The sequence below is a fragment of the Ambystoma mexicanum genome, chromosome 7p (assembly GCF_040938575.1).
Source record: "Ambystoma mexicanum isolate Mex_15411 chromosome 7p, UKY_AmexF1_1, whole genome shotgun sequence".
Classification (NCBI taxonomy): Eukaryota; Metazoa; Chordata; class Amphibia; order Caudata; family Ambystomatidae; genus Ambystoma; species Ambystoma mexicanum.
This window is the reverse complement of record NC_090939.1, coordinates 712,299,629-712,317,655: the sequence shown is the minus strand read 5'-3', so window position 1 is coordinate 712,317,655 and position 18,027 is coordinate 712,299,629.

Genomic DNA, 18,027 nt, shown 5'->3' with positions numbered 1-18,027 from the left:
GCAATGTAACTCAAAAATGTGATGTCATGCGCTGGCTTGTGGCAGGTGTGTCACACAATGTTCTGTGTGTTTTCTGTGGAGTATGATGCGTGCGGGAATGTGGAACCATGCACCAGCTGTTTCTGAGATCCTACTGTATAGGCAAAGGGTGAAAATGTCATGCTTTGTGTTATGGCTCGTGCCCAGGGCAAAGTGCTAAATAAAAATGATGTGCTGCACCCTCTCTATGAAAGGCAGTGCATGTAAGCAATGCAATTTCAAGTGCCACAATGCTTGCAAAAGAAACATTCTAAATGCAATCACTGTCTGCGTTATGTGAAAAGCAGAACAATCTACCTCTGTGTGCTATAGTGTTGCCTATCAATTGTTAACCTAAACTCATGAGCCCTGCTACTGTTCTTGTGGCACGTGGTCATTATGTTACTGCTGGGGCCCTGATGCTCTGTTAGATGATTGTCCTCGGGCGGTACCTGCACTCATGGGGGTTTGGTGATGGCCCTGCATCTGAACAAAATGATTACAGCACATCTGCACACATTAACCATGCACTCAGGATACAGGTATTGCAAAAGGCTCTGACTCTTTCTCAGTACCACCACCCACTTTCCTCAAAGAGTAAAGTCATGTGAGACAATCATAGTGGCAGAAGAGGCCCATGCAAGACCATTGACAATGCTGTCAGTAGAAGCCCCTTTGTCATCGTGTGAGGGCAGTGTGCAGCACACCGAAGAATGCTGCCCAGCAACAGCACTACCTAGTGAAGGAAAGATCAAAATCCATTGGATGTGAGGCCATAACATCCTCTGTGCACAATTATGCATATATTCCACAAAATGCACTACCAGACACTGACAATCCACATTGCCATATGCAATCTGAGGTGTTGTCCTCAATTGATTCTAATCTCCACCTGTTGTTACAAATGGATCACCAACTGCACCCATCACCTATGTAGTCCTGCAAGGACACATCCTCTTTGCCGTGACCTGCAATGTTCACATGCAACTGCTTGGAACCCTCCTTGGTCCACACAACATCCACATCCACCCATAGACAGATGACATGCAGCTATACCTCAAGTAATCATCCATTGAAGACTTCCATGGGCTCAATGTTTGCCTGACAATGACCTGATTGTGAATGTCCATTGCTTACTGAAGTTGAATCCCTCCAAGATACAATTACTGGAGCTGCCCAACATCACCAAACACCTAGACATTCACTCCAGGGTCTTTGCTATGAACATCAATGGCTTCACACCCCAACTGCCCACCTGTCCAAAGTCCCTTGCCTACAATATCAACACACACCTCTACTTCAAACATCACAGAGCAAGGAAGACACACATGGCTTCGTATCGAAAGCAGCATCAAAAGGGTAAGAGAAGCCACTGACAATATAGATGCTAAACTGCCACATGATTCTGTTTTTGCAAATCACAGAACAAAGCTACATCACTTGAACTAAGTGGCAACTGAAGTGTGTGATATAATAATTGTCACTGCGACAGAGCGCTTTGCGTTTACTGGACATCTAGTAAGTAACCCATTGTTGCAGGGTGACAAGTTTCAGAGCTACAGTGCATCTTTTCCTGTTGAAGTAAAACTGTCCAAGCATACCCCATATTGAATCAAGACCCACTGAATTATCCTTAATCTATGAAAGACCTGTATTCCTATGTGCTAACAGTGCCATTGCTTTATTTAGGGTATTCCTTGATAACAATCATGAAAAATCATTTTCAGAGACTATCATTTTCTTGAAGATTCTCATGACCACACCAATGACCACAGCAGAATTTGAGCGATGCTTTTCAACCCTGAAACTGATTACAACATTCCTAAGAAAAACAATGACTGAAAACAGATTTAGGGGCTGATTCATGGAATTTGTGTGCTGAAAAACGGAGATTTGTGCACCATTCTGCCCGCAAATCCCTGTTTAACAAATGGGGATTTGTGGGCAGAATGGCACACAAATCCCTGTTGTATTTAAGACTTGTAAGATGGCCCATACGTTCTTCATTATGCCGACAGCCTTTGTATATGTACAATCTTGATTTGCTTTTTACAGAGCAAATCCCTTAGGAAAAAGCTTCTCCTTTATATATGTTTTCTTAATGTTGCTTACACACATTTACTGAATGTAATGTTTATTTTAATTGTATTGAGGGGCCATGTTAGTTAGGGACTTAAGGGCACTTCTGTATTGTTCTTTCTGTTTAGTGTGTGTGTGTGTGTGTGTGTGTGTGTGTGTGTGTGTGTGTGTGTGTGTTTGTGTGTGTGTGTGTGTGTGTGTGTGTGTATTTATTTTATACATACATGCTGCATCTTTATATCACAATAAAAATGTTGAATTGTTTTCAATTGCTCACCATTTTTGACTAAGTACTAAGGGGTTTTTGATGAGATAATTGTGCCAGTGCTGACATTCATTGTTAGCTTCCAGAACATGCATGTTCAGTATTTTTTCAGACATACAACTACCTCAGGATTTATTTGCATCAGTTAACACAGAAAAGAGCCAGACCTACTTTACAGGTAAGAAAAACTATTTGGTTGTAGTTCTTTGTGTGACATAAAGGCATGCTTGTGATTGCTTGTGGCATTTTACAAAGGAAAAATACTAGAATACTTAATTCTTCTTCTTTAGAACTGCTTGTAAAACCAATACATCATTACTCTTTTTGTTTGCAAATCATACTGTAAAATGCATGCTTTTAACCCTTTTTTTCAAAGTTTTCTTGGGGGGAGAAGCCCCCCAAACTGAACCTAGATTGGTTAGGGCTCCCTCGCTGGGCTCGGTCGCTATGGCATATCGGGGTGATATATCTATGCCCCAGCAGCTAAAAAATTCACTAGCCGCCACTGACCATGACATACAAATATGTGGCTAAAATAGTTCCTCCTTACTAAGCTGTCTAAACCCCTGAATCTTTGCTCATTGCAATCCACCAAGCTTAATAAGCCTTTACAGCCTAAATACAAATTGAAGAACTTTGGAGGTACTACTTTGATTTCTATGCTCCTTCTCTCTGTAATTCCTTGCCCTGTTATCTTCGTAATGTTCCAGCTCTATCACAGTTTAAGAAAGCTGTAAAAAAACCTTTCTATTTATTTCTAACGACTAGACTTTTTGAGTTCTCTCCATCTGCTCTATGACTGACTGGCTCCTTATTCTTTTTGGACTACCTTCACACTAAGTCCTTTGGGCGAGTTGGCTATATAAGCGATCCTAATTAAAACCAGGAGGTAACATATCATTATTTGATGGAGCGCATTGATAGTGTAAATACTGTAACAAAGAAAAGTGTGCGTGGTAGTGATGTGGATTGTGAGTGCATGAATGATGGAGTGTGTAGATAATTTGAGTACTGCAACATGGAACTGTGGGTGTAGGTGTAATGTGGATTGGGGTGCATGGCTGAGGAAGTTTATTTATAGTGTAATTTCTTGGACGAAGAAGAGGTAATGTGAATTGTGGGGTGCATGACTTCAAGGGAGTACATTTATACTATAAGTACTGTGAAGAAGAAGAGTGGGTGTAGGGGTAATGTGGATTAGGGGCGCATGACTGAGTGAGCGCATTGATAATTTAAGTACTGTGATGAAGAAGAGTGGGCGTAGATGTAATGTGGATTGGCGGTGCATGACTGAGGGAGCGCATTGATATGATATGGCATTTATAACGCACCTATACACAAGTGTTTCGAGGCGCGATGAGGCAAGGTAGGGGGAACAGAGGGAAGACAGACAACGATCTTACTAGTCCAGGTGTCATTTAGATTGCGCAAGTGCATGGGAAGTGGGAAAGGGAAAAGTGCAGGGGAGAAGGGAGAGGGGAAAGTGCAGTACATGGGATAGTAGAATAATAAGATAAATAAAACGGCCAGATGGTGGCAAGTGCAAGGTAAGAGCAGACATAAGTGCTGGTAGGGGGACTGTAGGGATACAGAATAACAGTCCCCAGGTGCATGGGTTGCCAGGGAGGCAGTGCAGGTGTGCAATTGGCGGGGCCTGAGCCTGAGATCAGAAAGGGTGGCCAGGTAACCAGTGTAGTTTCAACCCGGAAAATCAGCAGGGGAGAGGGCGAGAGAAAGCAGAAGCGAAGAGGAAGGTTTTGAGGTGCTTCTGGAACCGGAGATGGTTCTCCTCAAGTTTCAGGGAGGCGGGAAGGCTGTTCCAGAGGGAGGCCCCTGCCGAAGAGAGAGATCTACCACCAACTCGTTGCTTGGAGGAGCGACTGACACTGATGGAGTTGGAGGAGGATGAGCAAAGAGCTCGAGAAGGAAGATATTTGCAAAGAGAGAGTTGATGGTATTGCGGCCCCAGGCCCCAGAAGGCCTTGGGGACAATGCAGAGGGTTTTGAACTTAATCCTCGCAGCCACTGGGAGCCAGTTCAGAGATTTCAGTCCTGGAGAGAAACGATCCCTGGGCTTTTGGCCAAGGACAAGTCTCGCAGTCCTGTTCTGGATAAGTTGCAGAGGCAGAGAGTAGAGGCAGGCAGATTTAGATAGAGGCTGTTACAATAGTCCAGCCTAGAGAGAACCATGGCTCTGGAGACAGTGAGCTTCTGGGGGAAGGAGAGGAAAGGAAGAATATTCCTTGATATTCATTGATAGTATAAGCACTCTGATGAAGAATTCAGGGGTGTAGGGCTGATGTGAATTGTGGGATGCATGACTGTGAGAAAGTGAAAATATAGTTTAAAACTATGATGAAGAGGAGTGTGTTTAGGTGTAATGTGGATGGGTGTTGTATATCTAAAGGAGCACATTGATAGTGTGTAAGTACTGTGACAAAGAAGAATGGATGTTGGGGAATGAGGATTGGGGGTGCCTGACTGTGAGGAAGCACATTGATGGTCTAAGTACTGTGGGTGTAGGGATGGTGTGGACTTTGGGTGCATGACTGAAGGAGCACATGTATAGTGTACATGCTCTGACGAGGAACAGTGAGTGTAGGGGTGATGAGCATTGGGGGTACATGACTGTGAGGGAGTGCATAGATAGTGAAGTACTGTGGCTAAGAAGAGTGTGGGTATGGGTGGTGATGTGGCTTGTGGTTGTATGACTAAAGGAGCGCATTGACAGTGTAAGTACTCTGATGAGGAAGAGTGGGTGTAGGTGTGGGGTGGATTGGTGTACATGACTGCGGGAGCACATTAATAGTGTAAATACCTTGACTAATAATAGTGGGGGTAGAGGTGATGTGGCTTGTGTGTGCATGAATGACTGAAGGAGCACATTGATACTGCAAGTACTCAGATGAGTAAGAGTGACTTCAGGTGTAACATGGCTTGAGGTATGGAACTGAGGAAGGGCATTGATAGTTTAAGTACTTTGACAAGGAAGAGTGTGTGTAGGTGTAATGTGGAATGGGGGTGCATGACTGTGAGGGAGCACATTGATACTGCATGCACTGTGACAGGGAAAGTTCAGACAGGAAGTAATGCAGATTACCTAAGTAATGTCCCATTTAAGGCTTACCATTGTGGCGCAATGCACGTCAACAACCATATATTGTTCTGTGCTGATGGAGTATTTGGGGTGTGCCTGTATCAACATATTTTCCTTTGCACTGTTTGTTTCTGATCCGCATTAATTCTGTGAATCAGCTCCCTGCGTATTGTGTTTGCACCACACAACATTAGTGTGGCTGCACACTCTTCTGTGCAGATTTAGCACTTTTTGTTTAAAAAAAGGTAGCAGGCACCCCTCTCCAGAAAGAACATGGCATGATAACCTATTCTGTGTTTTTTTCCCACTTTGAGAGTTCGCAGCCATTGCTTTTTGCTCACTGTACCTTTCACAGATGGGACATATCCATTTGCATATCAGTCTTTGTCCCGCCCACATGGGCAGTCCAGCATCAAAATGCTATGGAAATTCCCTTCTGAACAAGAGCACCAACAGCAACCCCATACATGTGTTTCAGCCTTGTTGGGTCTCATCATGTGAGGTGGAGTTTTGCTTCTCTGAGCACAGGGAGCAGGGAGTCCACATCTGGGTTTACCCAGGTAACTCAGGGTGACCAACCTCAGGTAGCAGACACCCCTCTCCAGAAAGAAGATGGCATCATACCTGTTCTGTGGTTTTTTCCAACTTTCAGAGTTCACAGCCATCGCTTTTTGCTCACTGTACCTTTCACAGATAGGAAATTGCCATTTGCATATCAGTCTTTGTCCCGCCCACATGGCCAGTCCAGCATCGAAATGCTATGGCAAAACCTTTCTAAACAAGAGTACCAACAGCAACCCCATACACGTGTTTCAGACTTGATGGGTCTCATCATGTCAGGTGGAGTTTTGCTTCTCTGAGCACAGTGAGCAGGGGGTCCACATCTGGGTTCACCCAGGTAACTCAGGGTGACCAACCCCAGGTAGCAGGCACCCCTCTCAAGAAGGAAGATGGCATTGTACCTGTTCTGTGGTTTTTTCCAACTTTCAGAGTTCACAGCCATCGCTTTTTGCTCACTGTACCTTTCACAGATAGGAAATTGCCATTTGCATATCAGTCTTTGTCCCGCCCATATGGCCAGTCCAGCACCGAAATGCTATGGCAAAACCTTTCTAAACAAGAGTACCAACAGCAACCCCATACACGTGTTTCAGACTTGATGGGTCTCATCAGGTGAGGTGGAGTTTTGCTTCTCTGAGCACAGGGAGTCCACGTCTGGGTTCCCGCAGGTAACTCATGGTGACCAACCTCAGGTAGCAGGCACCCCTCTCCAGAAAGAACATGGCATGATAACCTGTTCTGTGGTTTTTTCCCACTTTGAGAGTTTGCAGCCATCTCTTTTTGCTCACTGTACCTTTCACAGATCGGAAATATCCATTTGCATATCAGTCTTTGTCTCACCCACATGGGCAGTCCAGCACCGAAATTCTATGGCAATTCCCTTCTGAACAAGAGTACCAACAGCAACCCCATACACGTGTTTCAGACTTGTTGGGTCTCATCAGGTGAGGTGGAGTCTTGCTTCTCTGAGCACAGTGAAACAGGGAGTCCACGTCTGGGTTCCCCCAGGTAACTCAGGGTGACCAACCCCAAGTTCCTTGCAAAACAATTTCAAAAAAGGTAGCAGGCGCCTCTCTCCAGAAAGAACATGGCATGATAACCTGTTCTGTGTTTTTTCCCCACTTTGAAAGTTCACAGCCATCGCTTTTTGCTCACTGTACTTTTCACAGATGGGAAATATCCATTTGCACATCAGTCTTTGTCCCACCCACATGGGCAGTCCAGCACCGAAATGCTAGGCCAATTCCCTTCTGAACAACAGTACAAACAGCAACCCCATACATGTGTTTCAGCCTTGTTGGGCCTCATCAGAGGGGGAGCTGTGACTCTCTGAGCATAGTGAGCAGGGAGTCCACATCTAGGTTCCCCCAGGTAACTCAGGGTGACCAACCTCAGGTAGCAGGCGCCCCTCTCCGGAAAGAACTTGGCATGACAACCTGTTCTGTGGTTTTTTCCCACTTTTTTCCCCAAATTTAGGAATTTCAAAAAAGACCAGCAGCAAAATAAGTAGTATCGGCACATTAATTGAAGTAAGAAAAGTGGAAACTTTAGTTTGTTTCTTACATAAGCTACAAATAAATGTCCTAATTTCCAACCTGTTACCTAAAGTGAAACACGGGGTGTCACGCTGCGGAGACCGTGGAAGTTATGGGCAAGATGGAGGCGCTATTAGGTCCTTACAGCCTGTCTGTGGGCGGTCTAGTCTTTTTGTTGCTGCTGCATTTAAGGAAGCCACGCCCCCCTGCGAGTCGCGTTGCAACTCGCTATGCTGACTTTCGATTTGTGCCTACTACAGTTCCTGACATACCGAGCTCCTCTTTTGCTTTCTCGGTTAATCACCGCGGCCCATTGCCTTCTCGTTAGGCGACGGCCGTTCACTCTTGCCTTTCCTTTCCTTGCCCTTTATCTGGTCCTCGGTTCCTGCCTAGCTTCTCTCCCGTAGTACCCTCTACCTCGCTCGGCGGGTTCCTATCTTCCCCGTCGGCGAGGTTCCGGTTTTCCGGTTCCCTGTGGCTCGGGGTCTTTTCCGTCTTCCCTCGGTCTTGTCATTCCTCTCTTTCACCCCCTCTTTCATTCTCGCACGCTCACATTCATTCACTCTCTCATTCATACTCTCTTGCATTCACTCTCTCTCTCATTCGCGCACCCCTGCATTCACTTGCTCTCTCATTCAGCATTCACTCTCTCTTTCTCTCACGGACTCACTACTGCTCTCTATTACTCACACTCTCTCTCTCCCCATTCCTTTACCTGGCTACCAAAACAACTTACCTCCGTCTGCAGTCTTCTGTGCCTATGTTCGATCCTTCGGAAGCATAGAAGTTCCCCTTTGTGGCTCCACACTCCATCGCCTCTCCCAGGGCTCTTTCATCCCTGCCAAGGGACCACAGTCCGGTAGCTGTCATCCATTGGAGTATCAACTGGACTTTCGCCTCAAGACATTAAAAGCCTCTGGATCCGCAATTCCCCCATTCTATCCGCGCCTGCAGCCTCACAGGGTTTTTTCTGCCTTATTGGCTTTTTCCCTGTTTTGGGAGGGGCAGACTCCCCAGGGTTCACCTGACGGTTTATTCCAATAACGGTCAAGGTGGCCTCCGGAGGAGACCGTCCCTATCTCTTCGAACGCAAGAAGGGGAAAGGACTCCTTAAGAAGGATACTGAAGAGGAGAGAACCCCGAAAGACCGAAGGAGAAGACAGAAAGTCGCCAGTCACAGTGAAGATCAAGGTGAGGAGACTCCTGGGGAAGGCACTGTGGGAAGTGGCTGTGACAGTTTGCAACGCCTAACGAGAACGATGGCCTCCTTGGAACAATACCAGGAGATGGTAACAGCGATTCAGGGTCTCCAGGCAGAGGTTCAGAGCCTTCGAACAGAGAACATCAACTTACGTCAACAGGTGACGACTCGAGAGGATTTCCGGGGCGACCTGCCTCCCCTGACGTTCTCCTTCGGGAAGTATGATGGCAGTCCGCAACTCCTGAAAGGATTTTTGGATGCCTGTATGATTTACTTTACCTTTCGACCTAAGGCCTATGAACTCGATAGGGCCAAGGTTGGGTTTTTGGTCTCCAACCTAGTGGGCAATGCTTTGGCCTGGGCTACTCCACTGATAGCGCAAGCAAATCCTGCGGTTAATGACTACGCACAGTTCACTCAATTGTTGCGGAACAGATTTGAACGACCAGAGGTCCAATATTCTTCTTATGAAGCCCTCCTGGATCTCCGTCAGGGAAATCAAGGTGTACAGACATATGCCTCCGCGTTTATGAAGTTGGCTACGGAGGCGGGATGGCCAGATTCAGCCCAACAGACCCTCTTCCGAAGAGGATTACATGATGAACTCAAAGACGAACTAGCCCGGATGGCACGTCCTGCTTCCTTTCCAGAGTTGGTCACGATGTCTCTGCAGTTGGAGTTTAGATTGCAGGAGCGAAGATTAGAAAGGAGGAGGTTCAGACCACATCAGACTATCGGAATACCCGCCTCAAATCCTCCTACTCGATCGCAGACAGAGGAACCTATGCAAATAGGATCAACTAGGGGCCCGTTGACTCCCGAGGAACGAAAAAGACGCAGAGAACAGGGTCTTTGCATGTACTGCGGATCCTCTAAGCATCTGCTTCGGAGTTGCCCCGAGGTACCCCCGAGACGGTCGGGAAACGCGTCTCCCCGGTCTTGAGCAGGGAAAGGAACCGGGCGGAATTGATTAATCCCTGCAATTTCAGGCAGCAGGATAAGTCGAAAGAGGACCATAGACTCATGGTATTTACAGTTCATCTAACTTTCGGATCTCTTGCTTCACTAGAGACCTTGGCTATGCTGGATTGCGGTGCTGCTGGAAACTTTATTGATGTTCAGTGGGTTCAAGAACAAGCTATCCCCCTACTTCAGAAAGACTGTCCTTTACCGGTAGAGGGTGTAGACGGAGCTCCACTCTCTTCCGGACCTATCATTCAAGAGACTTGTCCTGCCACTATGTCTTTGTTTCAACACCAGGAACAAATTACCTTTGATGTCATTAGAGCTGCCCATTTCCCAGTCATCCTGGGCATACCCTGGTTGCGCAAGCATAATCCCAGGATAGACTGGGCTACTAATACAGTAAGTTTTCTGTCTTCATATTGTTCCACTTCGTGTCTTCCCCAGACATCTCCTTCCAGGGGGAAGGGGGTTGCGGTTCCAACTTCCTCGGCTGTGGTACAAACGATCCCTCTTTCTTACCAGCAGTATGCCGAGATCTTTGAGGATATACTACCCCGTACTTTACCCCCACATCGAGCAGAGGATTGTGCCATCAATTTGAAACCTGAAGCATCGGTACCGTTTGGACGCATGTATCCGATGTCCCTACCAGAAAGAAGGGCATTGAAGGAGTATCTAGATGCTAATCTACAGAATGGCTTGATCCAGGAATCTCACTCCCCAGCAGGAGCTTCAATGTTCTTCATCCCAAAGAAGGGCTCTGCTGAACTCAGGCCGTGTATAGACTACCGAGGATTGAACAGCTTGACTATTCGAGACAGATATCCTATGCCTCTCATAAAGGAGGTACTGGAAGCAGTAGAAGGAGCCTCTATATTCACCAAATTAGACCTTCGGGGAGCCTACCATCTGCTGAGAATAAAGAAAGGGTACTCTGCAGCAGAACAATCTTGGGAGCCCAGACGTAACATCCATGCCCCACGCCTTCTCAGATTGTTCCATCGCCTTCACCCAGGGAAGCCCGGGGGAAAGGGGATAAGGAGAGGGCATACTGTCACGCTGCGGAGACCGTGGAAGTTATGGGCAAGATGGAGGCGCTATTAGGTCCTTACAGCCTGTCTGTGGGCGGTCTAGTCTTTTTGTTGCTGCTGCATTTAAGGAAGCCACGCCCCCCTGCGAGTCGCGTTGCAACTCGCTATGCTGACTTTCGATTTGTGCCTACTACAGTTCCTGACATACCGAGCTCCTCTTTTGCTTTCTCGGTTAATCACCGCGGCCCATCGCCTTCTCGTTAGGCAACGGCCGTTCACTCTTGCCTTTCCTTTCCTTGCCCTTTATCTGGTCCTCGGTTCCTGCCTAGCTTCTCTCCCGTAGTACCCTCTACCTCGCTCGGCGGGTTCCTATCTTCCCCGTCGGCGAGGTTCCGGTTTTCCGGTTCCCTGTGGCTCGGGGTCTTTTCCGTCTTCCCTCGGTCTTGTCATTCCTCTCTTTCACCCCCTCTTTCATTCTCGCACGCTCGCATTCATTCACTCTCTCATTCATGCTCTCTTGCATTCACTCTCTCTCTCATTCGCGCACCCCTGCATTCACTTGCTCTCTCATTCAGCATTCACTCTCTCTTTCTCTCACGGACTCACTACTGCTCTCTATTACTCACACTCTCTCTCTCCCCATTCCTTTACCTGGCTACCAAAACAACTTACCTCCGTCTGCAGTCTTCTGTGCCTATGTTCGATCCTTCGGAAGCATAGAAGTTCCCCTTTGTGGCTCCACACTCCATCGCCTCTCCCAGGGCTCTTTCATCCCTGCCAAGGGACCACAGTCCGGTAGCTGTCATCCATTGGAGTATCAACTGGACTTTCGCCTCAAGACATTAAAAGCCTCTGGATCCGCAATTCCCCCATTCTATCCGCGCCTGCAGCCTCACAGGGTTTTTTCTGCCTTATTGGCTTTTTCCCTGTTTTGGGAGGGGCGGACTCCCCAGGGTTCACCTGACGGTTTATTCCAATAACGGTCAAGGTGGCCTCCGGAGGAGACCGTCCCTATCTCTTCGAACGCAAGAAGGGGAAAGGACTCCTTAAGAAGGATACTGAAGAGGAGAGAACCCCGAAAGACCGAAGGAGAAGACAGAAAGTCGCCAGTCACAGTGAAGATCAAGGTGAGGAGACTCCTGGGGAAGGCACTGTGGGAAGTGGCTGTGACACGGGGGTAGTGCATGACCTTCACCCAGGAAAGGCCACACTGCATCAGTGGCGGCTCTCTTGTCTTGTGGATCTGAATTCTGGTCGGACTGCCACGATGCAACTCTTTGGTAGGAGCTTTTATGTACTGCCACTTTGAGATTGGTGTCACTGTCAGCCACGTGCAAACCTACTCGCAAGGTACTTTCAAAATTCCCCTTGCTCTACTGCGTTATCTTATCTCCATCTGTCCATCAGCATGTCCTGTCTTGAGCTCTTTTGTAACGGTGTTATATATACTTAAATACTATGAATAACTGTGGTCTTGGGTGTGTATTGCATTCAGAGTTTCTTTGGTGGTCTGGTTGGCCCAGGTACTTTCCAAGGTGTGTTTTGCGTCAGTACATGCATTATCAAGACTATCATACAATGTATGATTTTGGAAGGATAGCCTTTGCATAGCTGAATGAATGTGAGCTGAAAGGTAGTATAGATATGTGTATTGTTGTTTTTGGTTTGAGTTTGGGAAGACTTCAGCATGAATGTAGAAGACGGTTTTATGCGTTCTGCAAAACGTGTGTATGATACAATCTTTGTCCAATAGCATGGAAAAATCTTGCAAGGGTTTCTTAAATCAAGTATAACACGTAGAGCTAAAATCCATGAATTTCTGATCTAAATGTTCCTTTCAATGCTAACAGACATTGATGCCTTCAGTACAGCAATCCAGTACAAATACAAAGTGATAGGAATGCAACACCACAGGACAGTATTAGTATGAGCATGCGTAATGACTGTTTTGGCTCTTAACTTGCAACCTTAACTATATACTTCCAGAGACTATTTTCTGTTTCGTACAAGTACAATGAACACTACTGAAAGTGAGGTAAAAGCAATTTTGGGGCAGGACCCTGAAGGCGTGTAATGAGAGGAATGATCTATGGTAGCATCTGTACAAGCACTGTTGCAAAGCTGCAGAAAATTGCATCAAAGTTCATTGATCAGGAGACACCCATCTCGTTGAGGGGCATCTGGAAACCAGGACACACAAGAACATACAAAGCATTTTTTGAAGTCTGTGAATGGCTTGAGAAAAAAAGAACAAGAGATAATGTTTGTAGAGGATGTTTGTACCTTACTTTTGGCTGGCTTTTCAGTATTTAGGTGTGCAGAGGACGGGAGTGTCAGAGACTTTTGGAAACTTTTCTGTGTCAAGAATAATCAGGTTATCAACATCATAAGTGGTGTTACTTTCATAATTGTTGACTCCTACAAACAAATGAGCAGTGAAGATTATGTGTCTTTGGAGCAGCCATCAGAGTAAGTCAAAGAGAAAAAAAGCTCTGACAGAGACCTAAGGACATGTTACCAAATGCAGCAGAGATGGACTGCTTGGAGGAAACAAAAAATATATATTCATCCAGTTTTATGAACATTATTGAACATTTATAGATCAAAGACAGGGATAAGCACTGCTATGAAGATTTACAATGGCTAAATTCTACTGCAAAAAAACAACAAACAAGTGCCAACCGCAGAACACTACATTTCCTACTTCCTCACATTAACTTCTAGCCTCATATAGAGTGCTGTGATGTGGAGAATCAGGCACTCACTGAGAAGTGGATACATTGCGTTCCTTCGCTGTTCTAAAAAATGAACGCCAAAACACAAGCTTTGTGTAGTAAAGCAATTTACTAAAAATGTTTTTGAATACAGCGTAACCATTTTTAGTACTTGAGCTGTAATGAAAACAGTGCTCAGACAAACACAGAATTAAGAAATAAGTAAAAGAATGAACATAGAAATAAAGCTCCACTTCCCTCGCGTGACAAAGCTTGGGTTTTTGTGTTTGTTTTTGTGGGAATAGTGAAGGAATGCAATTAATGCACCTCTCAGTAAGCACCTGAGTCTCCAGACCATAGCACACTACATGAGGCTAGGAGTTAATGTGAGAAGGTAGGAAATGTAGTGTTCTGCAGTTGGCAAATATCTGCCACAGCCATCGACAGTTAGGGTACTCGCTTCAGTACATATTAATACTAAATCCTACCCGAAGCATCAAGACCACCTGATGCTCTCTCCAAAAAAACATAAGCAATAAAGCCTGACGGATCGGGCAATTCTGGCTCAGATAATGACCCAGGATGAGTTACAGGGCTGAATGAAGGAAGGATCTTAACGTTAGCCTCTGGGCATTACCAGACCCGGCAATGACCCTGCCTGGAGGACTTTATTGCAATTAGCACCAGGAAATGCATTTTTCCAGGATACCAATAGTTTTCTTTGAAGTTGAGAAAGAGTGAGTTTGCCGTTTATCAACTTGAAAAAATACTACAAACCAAGATGGCCACCATGGACAAGGGAGAAGGGAGCTACACTTAGTCCCTTCTCCCTTTTCATGGTGTTCATTGCCGCAATAGGGATCCGTTGGGAATATTGAGTGCTCCCAATGACGACGAGGGACAAGGGAGCGCTAGTTAAGTGGAGGCTGGGTGGGTTGGGGTTACGGATGTGGACATTGGGGTTGAGGGCTGGGGAGAAGGGGAAGAGGATGAGCGTATGGCTGGACTTACCTTTGCCCTGGTGGTTTGGAGTAGGGGATTAATCTTGTGATAAAGACCCCGTTCGTTTTGAACCTCCTGATTGGCTGGGAGACTGCCACACCTGTGTGCCGGGTTGTTAAATGTGCATAATGCTAACTGTAGATGAGCGGTATAGACTAGGTTCAGTTTCTCTTATGATGTGGTACAATGATATCAACAGCCCATAGTCATAGACCACAATTTAAATAACCTTATAGGTCATAGAGGGTCTTCTCAGCAGTCTGCTGACAACAAGGAACATATTTAGACAACTGTTGACCATAATGTATGCCATTGGATGAGAATAATTGTTTGTATGACAGAAACATCCCAGATGGAGTCTCCCTTTTTAAATAAAGGCAAGTTTGCATGAGTTTGGGTTCTGCAGAATAATACAATGAGGAATAATAGATATAAGTGCCTGCGGAAGTGTCCAATCTTCAGGTATATTTCAACAAAAGTTTGCCATGTGATGGCTTTATTCTTTGCATCACTTGTTTCCAAAGATATTCCTGATTTCTTTTGGTATGCCTCAATATGGTTCACATGCTCCACTGTTCTCCACGAAACATGTAAGTGTACTTTATTTGAACATCGTTTGGGTCAGGAGGCTAACTCAGGGCACTCAGGGGCAACATGCATCTTGGAAGCAAGACGACATAGAGCAACACAGGTTCTAATCCCGGGTCTGCGGTTAGAAATCTGTTTGACAATAAGTGCGTTCTAAAAAACAATTATAATCGATGGCTTATGCATTTTAAATAACCATTTATACTTCTTGGGTCGTGTTTTCGCATTTATCTAATGGAATATTCAGGGAACCTACTCATCACACACGCTGGGTTTGTCTTTCCCTCCCTTATATGTATCAACTGTCTGTAACCTTCTATGTCCCCTCTATCTTTACCTTTAACTGTATCATACACCTTTATCTAACTTAGAGACACCAGTTACTGTTATATTCAATGGACCAATTTGCTAAAGAATGACAACGTGTAAGTGGTTGTGTTCAATGACCTTGGCCGTGAAGCCAGCGGTGCGGGCTGCACTCCTGTAGCCACTAGTAAGTGGAGTCTTTAAACTTCAGGAACGTAATCTTTCAAAAAGACAAAGAAAAAGAAAAAGAATCTCTTTTCAAGTGTAGCTGTATTTTATTCTTAACTCTCACGAGATCTTAGGTCTCTTATTCCTGCAGATGCCTATACGGGTGGCCAATGCATTTCGGAATAAATTCCTTCATCAGGGCCTGGTAAAAATCAATGCAACACCCATTAAAGTTGAAAAATCACCAAAGAGTTAAAGAGAACCCCCATTTTAGACCCCCAGGTTATCAAGGGGCCTGGTCCATTAAATCACAGCAATATGATGATTCACAAAGGCATTGGCTGAGTTCTATACCCTTACATCAACAATGCACATGTAATCGCCCCTGGGCATGCTTGTATGTACATATCCTATCTTTGCTTCTATGCATAGAGGTTTTGCAGCTTTCGATGAACGATGCAAACACTTTTTTGTGTGCGTGTGTTTGAATGGATTTGTGACGATATTCGTTGTGTAAACAGAGTTTTTCTTCCTTCTCATCTTCATGCAGACTTTGCACATTTTCCCAGACTGCCATTTGTAGGGCATTTGTTGGGAGTGGAACCGAGCAAGGAGGAAACAAGTGTGATCTCCCCATTCTTAACATTTATTTTCTTTCAATCGTCTAAACCATGATTTACAAAAACACTAAAACCTTGAATTGGTGTGGTAAAGGCTTTGGAAATGAACCAATTCAGAATTAAGAATTCCCTACGCAAAGCTGCAGAGGAAATTAGCTTAATCTACTAGTGCTTTCCGCTGGAAACCCACAACTCGAGGATACAGTACATCTGTGCATTATTTAATGCTTCATTATAAAGAGTTTTTCAATATACCTTAGTCAGGAAGAGCTGTTTGTATTTTCCAGGTCCCAAAGCCTTACTGAAAATGTTTCTAAGGCTCAGGGCGCAGGGAGCGAGAGATGCCTTGCCAGGATCATCATTCGACTAGGCTGGTTTGGAACAAAGCGTGAATCATGAGACCTTTTTTACAAAAAGTCTTTATAGCCACACTCTTGTAGGTTTTATCTTATTTTGTTTGAAATCACTATATATGTCTAACTAAGGACACAAAGGCACTTAAATGAACATGGGTTAATACATTTTGAAATGAAAGAGAACATATTTTACCTCTATAAACCCAGCCTATATAAATGGCTTTGTTTATGCGTTTATTTCAAATAAAACTGTATCAGAAACCTCTGAGTTATACATAATGAGCAGACATAATGGGTCATTTTCCTAAAAATGTTATAGAAGGAAACGTATGTTATTGATGACTGAAACCTTTTTTCAGAATAAATTAAATTGTGATCTTATATCAGGCTTCATGCGGGAATCCATCCTCCAAGCGCCGACTGGGTTCCGTGCTGATCAGCCAAGACAATCGCGTTGCCACGGAGCTATCCTCCCAGATAATCCTTTCTTTTGTTGATAACATGGCAGCATCTGAATTAACCCGTAACTTTGTTCTCCTTTCGGATTGCATTAGTGGCTGTCTGTCAGAAAAAAAAATCAAAAAAAAAATCAAACAAAATAGAATAAGAAGGGTGCTTTGCATCTTCCATATTGGTTTTTGCTTGGTTTGTGATGGCAGTCCATTTCCTCCATGGTGCAGGCAGAGCTAAAAGCCTGGTGCTGTATACAGCTTCATATAATGTCTGCATGGCTTTATAAAATGCAAGCCACACGTGCATGCAATTGTCCACCTTGCTTTCACTTACTGATGCTCACTGTTTGGGTGGCAGCAGATCGCACACCAAGGAAAAAGATGAGTCCAGGCTAGCCCTGCTTTTAACGACACAGGAGGTGCACAAACAACCTACAGAGGGCTAAAATGTAGTTCACTTAGCCATTCATGATCAAACTAAATGGTTGAGATACTGTTAAAACAAAAATGATTCTACATAAGATTACACATTAAAACAACATCTTGAAAATGTATTCACAACAAGAACATTAGGTTCTGAAGAGGTGAGGTTAGTAGCAGAAAGTGATTTTATGTGCTGCACTTAGTAACAGCACATTGCATCTGTCGACACTGTTGCGTGTTTCCAGTTCGGACGTCATAAAGAAAAATATTTTCTGATTAGCACAGTTTGAACGAAGGCCTCCGAACTTTCCTCGGGACATTGGTGCTGCAGGCAGTGGGAGGTTGGTCTCATAACACGTTTGGCGGTGAATGATTCTTTACCCTCATTCTTTCTTCTCTGCGTCTTGGGATGAGAATTGGAAGAGACTATCGTCTGCACAGTCCCATACCGAGAGTTGCTCTGATGATTACGGGTGGAGTGCATTGGTCAGGCAAAATGCTCCAAACACTGTTAACTCAGGGTCAGCAGGGCTTGGCCAGTGGGGAGCTGTTAGCGATTTGGACAGCCGCTCCGTTCGAACAATCCAATAGTGGCTCCATCCTGTGTTTGCTGGATTGTTCAAACAGAGTGGCTGTACACATCGC